Here is a 13,429-nt window from a genome sequence, read left to right on the forward strand (position 1 = left end):
AGGTATAGATGCTACGCAGGTATCTATTGACTACAGAACAGCTGCTGAGTCCAGTGACACTGCTTGAAAAACTGTCACATCCAGCCTGCAAGGCTTAGATCTTACAGGAGGACATCGGTGGCAGTGATCTTTCCTTTCAAAAGAATGGAAAGTAAGCACATAGACAGGCCTGCAGAAACAAACTGCTTACTGCTGAGTTTTGATCTTTAGGGTTTAAGTAGTTTGGTAGGCTAAGTGGGCTTTAGGCCATTAAAAACGTGAACTCAAATGTCCCTAATTAGGAGAGTTATGATGCGCAGGTTCCCCAGCCAAGGACCTGGCATTTCTGCTGCAGCATTCAACTCTAACGTCTGCCTGATAAAGGTTAAGAACCTCTTGACACTTGAAATCTGTATCGTTTCTGTATCATGTCATAGAAGGTGCCACTAGTCCCTGGGCTGGGAGCTGAGCACAGCTGTCTGCTCTTGGCTGGTCTGCCCCTCGAGCTGGCCCGCTGCTGGTGCCCCCTCACCTCCCCGCCCAAGCAGCCCACCCTCAGCATCATCTTCAGCATCACCTCACTGTTATGTCAGTGAGGTGATGCTGAAGAACTTTTTATGTCAGCCCTTCTACAGGTGACAAGTGACAGCTGCAGATTATAAGGAAACTTCAGTGCTTTGCCCTCTATCAAAGCCCCTTTGTCACTTAACTGCACACGGTCTCTTTCAGTATTTAAACAATGCAGTTTGGGGGCTTTTCTGCTTTAATACAACCTGTTTGAAACGTTAGCAGTTTTTGTTCTGCGTTGAAATTATTTTCCTGTTTTTACAGGTGTAAACCATCCTGAGAGGCTTACATCTCCATTTTCAGGTCTGCCTCACATCCTAATGGGAAGACATCCTTGGGCCAGAGCCTGACCTGATTTATGCTAGCTTAAAATCTTACACAGCACAGTCCTCTCAATGTGTCTGGGCAGATAGCTTGACACCAGCCTGCATAGCAGTGGCTAAACAAAAGCTAGTGATCTGTGGAGAACTCGTCTGAGGGAAATAACATGTCTTTTTTGAATATTTTAAAGGCAGAGTCTCCTGGTTTGCAGTTCTGCACAGGTTTATGCTGTACACTGAAGTCCTTCATCAGCCTCCAGCTATTTCCTTCACAAGAAAATTGACTGCTGGGAGCATTTTTTTTTTGCCTGTTGCTCCAGGTGAGATGATTGTTGACTTCTGTGGCTGCCTGGCTGAAAAACCATCAGAAAGCAAATCTTTATGGGCATCAAGATTACTAGCAATGTGAAGAGAGGCAAAATGAGTTAGATTTTATCCTTTTTGTACATCTCACCTGGGAATATTTCTTCCCATCTGTAGTGGGTTTACATGGCAAGGTTTTGGTAGCTGGGGGGCCATAGGGGTGGCTTCTGCAAGAAGAATCTAGAAGCTGCCCCATGTTAGATAAGGGCCCTGCCGCTGGCCAGAGCCGGGCCAAAAAGTAATGTTGTTTGCACGTCTGTGAGAGCATATTTAAGACAGGGAAAAAAAATGTTGGAGACAGCAGCTGGGAGAGAGAGAGGAGTGAGAAACAGCCTTGCAGACACCAAGGCCAGTGAAGAAGGAGGGTGCTTCAGGTGCTGGAGCAGAAGTCCCCTGCGGCCTGTGGTGAGGCCCATGGTGGAGCAGGATGTCCCCCTGCAGCCCATGGAGCACCACAGTGGAGCAGGGTTCCATGCTGCAGCCCGTGGAGGAGACCACGGTGGAGCAGGTGGCCCTGCACCGATGGAGGCTGCGGCCTGTGGAGGATCCCCGCAGGAGCAGGCCCCGGGCCGGAGCTGCAGCCTGTGGAGAGGAGACCACGCAGGAGCAGGTGACCTGGCAGGAGCTGCTGCCCGTAGGGGAGCCAGGTTGGAGCAGTTTGCTCCTGAGGGATGGACCCTGTGGTACAGAGCCATATCTGGAGCAGTTCTGGAAGAGCTGCTGCCTGTGGGAAGCCCACTCAGGATCAGTTGGGGAAGGACGGCATCCCGTGGGAGGGACCCCATGGGGAGCAGGGGAAGAGAGGGACAGAAGCAGCAGAGACAAAGTGCTATAGACTGACCATAACCCCCATTCCTCTGTTCCTCTGCACCTCTCAGGGGAGGAGATGGAAGAGGGTGGATGGGGGGAAGGCGTTTTTGGTTTCTTTCCTTTGTTTCTCACTTCTCTAGCTTGTTAGTAATAGATAATAAATCTTACTATCTCCCTACTCTGAGTCTGTTTTGCCCATCCCAATAATTGTTGAGCCGTCTCCCCATCCTTATCTCAACCCTTGAGCTCTTTCTGTCATATTTTCTCCCCCTTTCCCTTTGAGGAGGGGGAGTGAGAGAGCGGCCATGGCAGAACTAGGCTGCCCACCAGAGTAAAGCCACCACACCATCCGTTCTTGTTTTTTTTCTTCTGGAGTGGATATGGTTGTCTTCCTCGACATCAGCCTTGCACCCCATCCTGCAGCTGGTCAGGGAAGAAGAGCTGCTGCAGACAGCTATCTGTTCAGCCCAGTCTAGACTTCAGGGGCCACAACCAAACTAATTACACAGATACCTTTGTCTTTGCCCTCGCTGTCGAGAAAGGCTGAGTGATGTACGCTCAGTGGTGGCAACAGCATTCATACATGTGTTTCATTGTACTCCAGTACCTTAGTTTCCATGGCTACCACAGAAATTGCAGGTTTGCTATACAAATTGGTAGGAGAGATTCAGAACACCAGCCCATATGCTGCAGCCTCCTGAACCTCATTCTCCTCTCCTGGGCTCAGACGTGCTTCCCTCTGTCAGGGGCTGCAGCGTTGGTCTCCACCACGTGCAGCAAGTCTTTGCCACTGCTGGGCCACTTCTTGGGAGATCAGTGCTCAGACCAGCTCGCTCCTTTGTGCTACTCTCAGTTGTCAGGGAAGATGATCTGTATCTTGATGTACAGCCGAAGTGCCTGGGGGGATGTTTTGTCCCTTGTGGTTTGTTATTCTGCCATTCCCTGGGTGTCAAGCAAGTGAGTGAAGGCAAATTTTAGCATGTGATCATGGAGCTTTATGCAGAAAGACTGCAGGTAGGACACAAAGCCAGTCTGAATGGGTAAAACAAAGCCCATCCAGGCTAGTACCTGGTAGCATTGGAGACTGACATAAGGGTCCACCGGGAAGATTACAGCAATGCAGAAGCATCAGAAATATTCCTGTTGTGTCCAAGTACCTACAGCTCTGCTTTCCTGAGCCAAAGATGGTATCTGTGTATTTATTTGCTTAGTAATTTTTTTCTATTAATTTTCCTAGTTGTTTTTGAATTCAAATCAAATTTAACCTCTGCAACAGCCCAGAAATAGGCTCCACAGCTTAACTATGCACCGGTTGAAGAAAACCTTCCTCATGTTTGAGTTGAAGCTGCTGATTTTATCTGATGCCCCTGACGACTGGTATTAGCAGCAATTATTGTCCACTTACCTTCTCCCTGACACATACAGTTGTGTAACCCTCTGCTAAATCATCCCCCTCAGTCACCTCTTTTTCAGCATTAGCAATCCTAGTCCATGTAGTCAGTCAGTCATCAACCAGAAGCCATTTCATAACTTTGATTATTGCCCATCTTCATGTCCTTTGCAGCTCGAGTAAATGCTTTCTGAAAGGGATGGGGACCAGAATGGCTCATGGTTGATACAGGCACTTTGTGGATGTCCCATTGCTTTCCTATTAAATCCCAATGTCTGGATAGTTCCTGAGCACTGAGCTGGTACTAACTGTGAGAATACCAACATTTCTTCAGTGGTAGTTAGAAAGGCAAAGCCCATCACTCTGTGTGCTGACACAGCTGTCTGCTCTGGGGAGCCTGCCAAACTCCTTCCTTGGCTGCAGCCTGTCCACTGGCATATCTTGTTCAATGGGGTGAAGAAGACAGCTGCTTTTGGAGCTGAGGTGACCTCCTCAGCCATGAGATGAGGCCATCCTTCGGACCTCCATCCTTCGTCCTCAGCAGACATTTTAATTCATTGTTTGAGGTGCCTTCCCTGAAGTGACTTGTATCAATGTGATCTTGCTTGTCCTTCCCCGACTGTCTGGGGAGGCAGGGGGAGATTGTGTTCCTCTTGTGTAGCAGTGATGATTTAACCACCCATCCAGATATATTTAAGTGGCAGTTCTGCACTGTGGACTACTTTGGTGGTCCTCCTGCTCTGCCATCACACAATACTTTGCCTGGCCCATTCATCTGCACATCATCTGCTATTCTGGAGGTGGGAGCCTTACTCCCACCTTCCCACTCAAAACCTGCAGCCAGGGATCAGGATGTTTGCAGAAAGTGGCATTCTGCACCTGAGTAGTGGCCATACAAGATGTTCATTTGACAGACCAAGGACAGAACTCACAGGAGGCTCTGAGAGTGAAATATCACAAAACCTTTGTAGATGCTGTGCCTACAGAAGTGGTGAGGTAGGATGCAGCTAGGAGAGCACAGAACACGAATCTGAAAGTGATGGGAGATCCTCAGACCAGACACGCTGTCCCTGATTTAGCCCAGCTTAAATTTTAGGCAATCTGTTGACCATCATTTATCTGAAGCAGAAGATTTACTGAAGCAGGCAGTTCTGTTGTTCTTTTAAAATTGTCCTGGTGTAGCTAGTTATAAAAAATTGCATGGGACGGTGATTCCAAAAGTGATCTGCTCCTGTTACGGCCTATGGTACTGACAGAACGTGGTTAGAAAACACAGACACCATACCCTGAAATCACCACACTGCTTACAGTGCGTGCATTATGCCTGGTACATTCAGCCAACCAACAAGTGTGTTTATTTGGTGATAATCAAATCAACAGAGTGTGTTACTACATGTGTGTGTGTGTTATTGCAGTTATGAAATAGCCTTTCTAAGGTTCATAAAAAAGCCAGTTTTAAGTAGCATTTTGCACCATACCACCATGAAAAAGAGTCTGTGAGGATTTTTAAAAGGTCTGTTAGCAGTGCACCACTTTAGCTAAGCATTGTAATTTTGTAAATGAACTCAAAAAATTATGAATAAAACATGAAATAGATGAAGCAAGATGAATAGAGTGCTAGAAGAAGATCCAAAATCTGTTTTGGCTAATGCTTGTAACATTAATTCTGCAGAACTGCCTTCTTCACACACTACTAGCTGAAACTGCCACATCCATTCAAATACCTACACTGCTGTAGAAAAGTTTCTTCTGCATTTTCATCTTTTACCAACTTGAAATTGGAGGGGAGTGACCATGAAGGATGCCTTATAGGATTCTAGCATCCAAACAAATATAACTCTGCCCTGTGAAGTCACACAGCATGTGTTTAAGGTAGTTGAAGATTTTGTTGCCAGATCAAAATAAATCCATGCTAGAGATGTGGGAGTTTTAACATTTTCTTATTCTTATGGTGGATCTACATGTAAGTATCTTTGCAACAATTAACGCTTTTATTTCATGTTATATTTTTATTTTATTTTAAGTGATATGTTAATTCCAACTTGCATCGCTTACATTTGCACTGTAAATAACATAATTTCAGTTTCAGTTGTCTAGATCATTTTCTCATAGCCTTTATGATACTGTTCTTTGTGTTTTTGCTTAATTTTGTGTATTCTGACTAAATGTGTTGAAACAGAACAATAATGTGGAATATTTCTAATGGTTTTATAATAACAATATTGACATAAATTTTGAGAAGCAAGCATATCAGCTTTCTGTTTCCCAAGATTAAGAGCATCACCGGATTTATGTGCTAGCATTACTGCTCCCTGCCCTAATAATGTGTTTTGTGAGTTTGCCCTCCAAGTTTAATGGAGGACAGTGCTAGCAATCTGGAAAAACTGGCAACGTTACTCATTATAAAATGCCTATTTACATATATTAAATATGCCTTGCTAAAGTCTAACGACTAGATGTCCCCGAACAGCCCAGCAGCACTGAACCTCTCAGGTGCCCACACAGCACTCTGCCCATATCTGCTGGTTGGCCAGGTTAATTTATGCAGCTGAGTCAGCTGATAATCACTGCAAACAAAATAGATCCAGATGCTTACGGTAGTGCACCGAGTTCTTTGGACAGGGACATTTACCATCACTATAGAAAATAATGAAGCATTGAGTCAGGCAAAAGGCCCATCTACTACAATATCTGTCTCCACCAGTGGCCTGTAGCAAATGTCAGGGAAACAGCATAAAGACAGGGCATGCGTACAGTGGTGCTACTTAAAATACTCTTGCAGTCTTCATTGATCTGCAGCATAAATGTTTCCTAAGCCAGTGATGGTGCCTGTTTTGCACAGCCTTGACTGAGTTTTCTTCCGTTTATCACCCCAATAAGTTTAGAATCCCCATGAATGCTTGCATTTACAGCCTTCTGTGGCAAGGAGGTCCCTTGATGAGGGAAGGATCATCATCCATTTCACACTGCTTGTCTGCCTGAAGTAGTAGTTCTAGGGGAGGGATTACAAGGTGGAATGTGTAGAGCAACTCTTGTCGAACCTCTGCCTCAGAGCTTCTCTTTGGGCTGCTCTCAGAGGCACGCAAAGGAGATTTCCACAAGGCAAGCTTTGAATGCAGTCATAACTCATGTTCAGTGGGCAAAATGCAGCTGGAAAGCAAAAAATGAACGTTTTGGTTGAGCTTTAGTCTCCTCAACTGTATTTTATCTCCTCTGTGTATTTGCAGCTTAGCTTGCTTAAAAAATAAGTGCTCTTGTGGTGATGGTGTTTGAAACAACTCATCCTCCATCATTTGAAAAATGACGTGAATGTTGGAGTAGGGCTGGACAGAGAACAACACATAAGAAAATTCAGAGCATCTTTGAAATCCAGGTTTTCTTCAACATGTTATGCTGTGGGGACTGAACTGCTGCTGTATGTTAAATCATTTTTGGATGCTGGTAGTTTCTCCAGCAGTTGCCACTCTCCTCTGGCAACTCCTGCCTGCCTTACTCTTGCATGTTGATCCCTGTTATAATTTATCATTGTTACATCTGCCCCATTCTGTACTCTGATTAATTTAGAATCCCATTAGCCACAGTTGGCTGTCAGACAAAGGAAATGCCTGATCTTATTTTCAATATAAGACATGCCCTCTGCTCTGCTGCACGCCAGAACATTTCCAAGGAGTGATAAGGCTGCAGCTTTGATAGGATTCCTATGTTTCTCCGAGGATTTCTTGAAAATGTGGCAGCTTGGTAGTTGAATATTAGATTTTTAAATTGCACGGTGCAGTGTTGATGTATGGTCTGCAACATACAAAGAAATTCCTGAAGAGCTGTCCGCAACCCTTCCTCCCCAGCAGGCACTATTCACCATCCAGTGATGCTGCAGCAGCAGGAGGACCTGGCAAAAGCCACTGCTTTGATCCGTGAACACAGCCATGCCAATGGCAACTGCGTCCTGTTTCAGGATAAACACAAAGTTTGGCAGTCCTTTGAGAAATACTGACACAGCCCGAATTGAATGTGCTCCGTGTCTTTTTCTCTTTTTGTTGAAAGAGCAGTATGTCTGTAGAGCATTTTCTCAAGGACTACACGCTGTATGCTCCCTTCAGCACTTCTCATAAAGCCCAGGGGCCTTGCACAGCATTCCAGAGATTGCTTATACATGTCGCCTTCACCTAGATATCCAGTCATGTTCCTGTAGGGATTACAAGTCCTTACTCATCAAATGGTATTTTAAATGCAACATGATTTGCTTTTTCTTGTTGAAGATGCTTGGCAAATCTTCAGAATCTCTGCTTACTTGTTATTGTGTTAACATTTGCTGTTTTCCTTCAAAAGACAGTGTGTCTTCTGCAATCTTCCCGTGAAATCAGGCTGCTTAACAGCTTAAAGTCTTTAAAACTGTGGGTCTAATTTGGTCTCTTGGACCATTTGATGCTTTCTACTAAGCAGTAATAAAACAAAACCAGAAGACAAAGACAAGTTTTTTTAATTTTTTTTTTTTTTTAATGTTTGCTCCTTAACTGTGCATCCCTCAGGCTGGGTTCAGCTAATCTCTGGGTTTCAGCATCAAATGTTATGGTATTTATCTGTAAAACTCATTTTGTACTACACAACACTCTCACTTGAAAAAAATCCCCAAACCAAAAACTTTTCAGACTAGACACTTTCATTTTCCTCTACCAAAGAAAAAAGTGGTTTCAGACCACTAAGCAGCTGCGAAGTTTTCTATAGACCTTATTTCTCTGGTAGTAGCTGAATTGTGCATTGTACTTTACAGAAACAGAAAGAAAGCCTGCTCCTGAAGCAGGTGTCTGCAGAGCCTGTAAATGTCAGTCAGTCCTCTCCAGATCAAAAATTAATTGTGCACCCACCATGAGGAAGCTAGCAGGTTGAAGCACTTGTAATATTGTGCTCTGTCAGGTTATTGCGTTTTCACCTCAGGAAATTCAGCTTCAAATGCCACGTAAACCACCTTTGCTGGTCACTCCGGAGCATGTAGGCAATATACACAAAATGTTAGTAAAAATACATCAAGCACCCCCCACTGGCAGCTGTTTAATTACCAATCGTTTGCTGCTAGCATAGAGGAACAGCATGTGGTCCTCTTGGTGCTTCATTAGTGCCGTCCAATTTTGGCTATGTCAAGGTTTATTTTGTGGTCAGCCCTTTGAAAACAGATACATCAAATGTAATAAAAATATGACCTGTAGTGGTAGAGCTGTCAGGGTAGCAAATAATGCGTTACTGAAGTGAGACCTTTCAGCCTAGTTTTCACATGCTTATTGTTTCTTTTTGTCATTGTTTTGAACTGTTTTGAGGAAAAGGGTTTTTTTTTTTGAGAATTTTTACCTTGTATTGTTCTTCAAGAGAGCATTATGCGCAGCGCTTTGAGTCGCTCCGTTACGACAGGCCTGCAGGGGATTCAAGGTGTGCGCAAAGGTTTAATCCCTCTTCTTTCATCCACAACACAGCTCCCCAGTTTATTTGGCTCCTCAGTCAACCCAAAGGGTACTGAGCACCAAAGCGCACTGCAGAAATGCAATGTCTGCAGCTGCTTGAAGAGGGGAAAGCATCAGCTCTGCTGCTGCCTTCTCCTCCTTTAATTTAGGGCTCCACTCCAGGCAGTTGTTTAAATGACCAGATCCCATTCTATGTTCAGAGAGAATGCAATTAAACCAAGGGACTCCTTAAATAAAAATCTCACTGAAGTCTCTAATACATTCTTGGGCCTCTTCTGCCATCACATTTTTTGGTTTTCCTTGCTCAGCATGATAATCGCAACAGCTCCTGGATTTATAGACTGGAAGGGGATTAGCACATGCACAACACTATCTTTCAGAAGGTGCAATTTATGTTTATCTTCCTCCTGCTGCTAGTCCCATCTATTGATTTCCCGCTGCTGACTTTTTACCTAAGTCTCGCTGCAGAGGGAAACTTCAGTCAAATAAAAGGTCCACACCTGCTCCTCCCGAAGGGCTCAGGGTTCTTTATATCTGTTTCAGAGAGAGGGCTGGGGCTCTGTGATGGAGCCAAGACCATTCTGCAGACTCCCACATGGTCAGCCTTGTTTTTCCTGTTATGGGCACTTAACGAGGCCGGCAGTCGAGCAAGTTAGGTGCTTTGTTTTTGGGGTTGGATCTCTTCTGAGCTGCCTCTACGTTCTGCTGGGGAGGCACTGGGTACATGGTAAGGTATTCAATTTCCAGGACAGGGCCGTGTGTCACTGCCATGCTTGGTAAGCACTGTGATCTCCAGCTCCAGATTTTTTTCTGCTTTTTCTATTTTTTCTTGAATAGCTGACCCTCCATTTTTGTTGCATCATGCTGTTTGCTAGGTAGATGCTATGTGCTGTCAGCCAGACCAGGTCACCAACAGTTTCAGTCAGCTTTATTCATTTATCTTGTCATCTTTCCAGCCAAGCCCCATGAATAATTGTCATGATGCCATAACAATATTGGTTCTATGGCTTGGTTTTACTCAAAATTGCTTTAAAGAAATGTGATTCTCTGGCTTTCTTATTCCCTCAGCTAGTTTAGATTCTGGATATGCCAAATGCTACATACTCACTTTTTAAAATTCTGCTTGGTGAGTTTTCTGGACCCAGTGCAGGCATACATGTTTAGCAGTAATTAAGTATGGATCATGAAATAAAGCTATTTGTATAATCCAGAGAAAAAATATTCAGATGGGTTTTTTTACCCTGCTTTTTCATGAAGAATGTGGACTCTGTGAAATAAAGCATTTGTGGGAAGATACAAGTTTTGAAGAATAATTTATTAGATCCCATTCTTACTAAACCTGGAAAGTCGGATCAATCTCCTGAGTATCTGGCTGCTGGTATTTAAGGTGAAAGTCTCAGGTTCAATTTCCTCTTTCTGCAAAGCAGACCAGGAACTTGAATCCAGATTCTTTGCACATGCAACTTGTGTTCTAATAATGGTGTAGCTGTTGGAGAGACACCAGCCTTTTATAGCCTTATTTTGCATAGTCTATTTTGGAAAAACTTGCGATTTTTATTTTTTTTTTTCCTAAAGGAGACTGGGGGCAAAGTATTCCCAAAACTCAGAAATTTGTGCAGAGGAAAGCATTTTACTGCCGTGCTATAGTACAGACTTTACAGTGGATAGCACAGATACAGCAATGGTGTTTGCAACTCTAAAATACAAATCTGTAGCTTTCCTTATCATTTCATACTTTCACTGCACAAAACACATATTTTCTACAGCTTTTAAAGAAAAGCTTTGCTTGTCACTGCAGCAGGAACAGCCAAATCTTGTACTATGGTCTAAAAATATCCGTACCAAGCTCTAAGAACCAAGTTGAAAGGTTAATTGTCCCTTCTATGCTCAAATGTAGGATTATTGATTAGGAATACTTCTTTAAAAACAAGTTTTTTTCCATACTCCTAAGCTTTACTGCCCATATATTGCCAAAGGCAATGCTGCAGCCCAGCTAGTTGGGTCTGCTTTCAAGAAGCAGTAGCTCTGAACTCCGCTCATCAGTACAAATTCATTAACTGAGGTGATCTTGGTTTGTAGTGAATAACACATGTATATCCAGCATTATGTTCCAATCTTACTTTGGCAATATGCTGATTTTAATGGCTTGAAATCTTGTTTTAATCTTGTTACAACTGAGATATAAGAAATGCAATCTATAATACTTTTCTTTTGCTGTGTCTACTAAATTGCTAACTCTGTACTTTAAAAATATTCCTATACATGAGGTTATTACTGTCATCTATATACAATATGAACAGGATACATATACCTTAAAGCTGTCATCTATATACAATATGAACAGGATACATATACCTTAAAGATGTAATTAGTCACCTACTCTTTTTTTTCCCATCTTTTATAATGAAAGCAAATTCTCTTTTTCTTTTCTGCCTCTTCTCCCAAATTCAACTTGGCAGACAAAGAATCACCACAGGAAATAATGCCAAGCACTTTCTCTGGGGATTCCTTTGCCTTGGCTGCTGACTTGTAAATTTTTTCCTAGTTTAAGGTTCAATTGAAAAATGCCACTCATTTGTAGTCTGCTAAGTTTAAGAAGCAGAAAAATGCAAGGTGAGGAGGAAAAGCACTATCCAAATCAAGTCATTAAATTCCACCTATTCAAGAAGTCATGGTATCTTTTCTGAGATATTTGCTCTGTTATATTCCTCATGGAGGAGACAAACGCCTCAGTTAAGCCAGCTGTCAGGTTTAGTGGGGCTGAGCAGTATATTACCCTCCCTGCCCAGCGGCACACTAGTAACTTCAGAGCTCTGCCGCAGATAATGTATAAATGGTGCCTTGTTAAAGTGTTAGCCTCACATCTAGAGATATCAGCATCTCTCAGTGCCTGGCGTATTTCCTAAAAGTTTACAGCAGCCAATTCAACTGCTTGCATAAAAATTAGCGCAAGGACATTAGCGTGGTTGCTAATATAGTGAGTTTGAAACTGTCTGTGAAGCAGTCAGACATAGTTGCATTCTATGTCCTAGTTACGTTCTTCTTCCTTCCCTCCAAATACTCTAGCTATAGAGATGAAAGTCTTAATTTGTGCTTTTGAATCAGGGAGTTCATGAAGGTAGACACAATGACGTATTTCTGACTCTGATGGGGAACAAACAGATGTGCTTTCCAGATCTAAGTCCATCTGTTTGGGAACTGTGACAGAGCCACCAAGGATGGGCAGCATCGTGCTCACCACAGCCTTGTTTCCCAAGCAATACAGCATCCCGTGAAGGACTTCTCCTAAGCAAGCACAGGCTGGTGAACCTTGTAGTGTGATTCAAAATTGCCACCATCTAGGACAGTCATGAATATTAAAGTACACTCTAAAATGATTATATGGAGGTTGCCCCGCCTTGCTGAGTAAATGAGGTTTTCCTCTGTATTCAGTCTTTTGGGTGACATAGATTTGTAGTGGTGTTTTGGTTTTGTTAGTACCAAAGAGTCAACACAGGTCAGTGAGCAAACTGAATTGTCATCTGTCTGCGTGAAACAGAATTGCTGGTTACGTCTTAATCAGCAGCGAGCCTGGGGAGCCAGAAAAACCCTTCTCAGCCCAGTCTGTCTTAGCGGCATGAGCCAAGGAACTTTCTGGGTGCTGGCACACAGGATGCTCACAGCAAACAGCCCTTGGGGAAGAGCCAGTGCTCCTTGGTTTGCCCAACATGTGCAGAACCACTTTGCGCAGTGAAAGGCAACAATTTTTTTTTTTCATTTTTATGTTCTCTAGCAGACATCAAAATTGGTTTCCTGAGATTAGCGCAGTATATAATTTTAACTCGTTTTGTATAGCTCTACTCTTTTTTTGCACAGGAAGTTTTTTTTTTCTCATCTCTAGCGTGATATGCTTTGGCAAAAGCAATTTTATTCTTTTATCAGCAGCAGCTTGGGATGGGCATAATATTTACAAATGATGCCATGAACAAGTTATGCAAATCATCCAAATGAGAACCAGTAAGCTTTTATATCCTGCCAAACAATCGTGTATTGTAGAAATGCCATGTTTTACAGTCAATTTGAGAAATGTTTTAGAGACTTTAAAACATTAGTGCCCTATTTTTCATATTGCTCAACATATCCAACAGGATTCATTAGCACCACCAGTCCAACAATACAACCTTTGGAATAAGAAGAAAAAAAATAACCATAATAGATTTTAGAAACCTAAGTGACTTTGAAAAGCTTCTTGGAACTTCATAATACTGTCAATTTTTTAAAGATCTTGTCTAAAATTGAAAACCTGTATGAATGTAAAGAGGCAATCTGTGCCTTTCTACTAGTATAAAAATACACTTTCCTAGTGCATGTAAATGAGCCATTATAAAATAAATCAGCAAAAAGTAATGGATTCTCTTAACATATTAAGCTCTCCAAAGGGCTTATCTACACTGCAGAATTTACTGGTGACAGAGATGAGAGCTGAGCTAAGGATCAGTGACATTAACAGTGATTTTTAACATCATCCCAAATTCCTTTTGATGATGTCCTGAAGGGTATCAGTTTTAGGA

At 42.9% G+C, this 13,429-nt stretch overlaps 1 long non-coding RNA gene across 9 annotated transcripts in view; it reads left to right on the plus strand.

Annotated features, from left to right (window-relative positions):
* The window catches only part of LOC137862391 (uncharacterized), a 40,078-nt gene extending 32,267 nt beyond the window's left edge, over positions 1–7,811 (plus strand). For 8 of the 9 annotated variants that reach the window (XR_011100228.1, XR_011100236.1, XR_011100229.1 and 5 more), the window contains one exon: positions 811–7,811. This is a non-coding gene — a long non-coding RNA (uncharacterized lncRNA). The remainder of the gene's footprint in view (positions 1–810) is intronic. The other variant, XR_011100231.1, reaches the window with a different exon arrangement.
* The last annotated feature ends 5,618 nt before the right edge of the window (positions 7,812–13,429 follow it).

Source organism: Anas acuta, chromosome 11 (genome assembly GCF_963932015.1).
Source record: "Anas acuta chromosome 11, bAnaAcu1.1, whole genome shotgun sequence".
Taxonomy (NCBI): domain Eukaryota; kingdom Metazoa; phylum Chordata; class Aves; order Anseriformes; family Anatidae; genus Anas; species Anas acuta.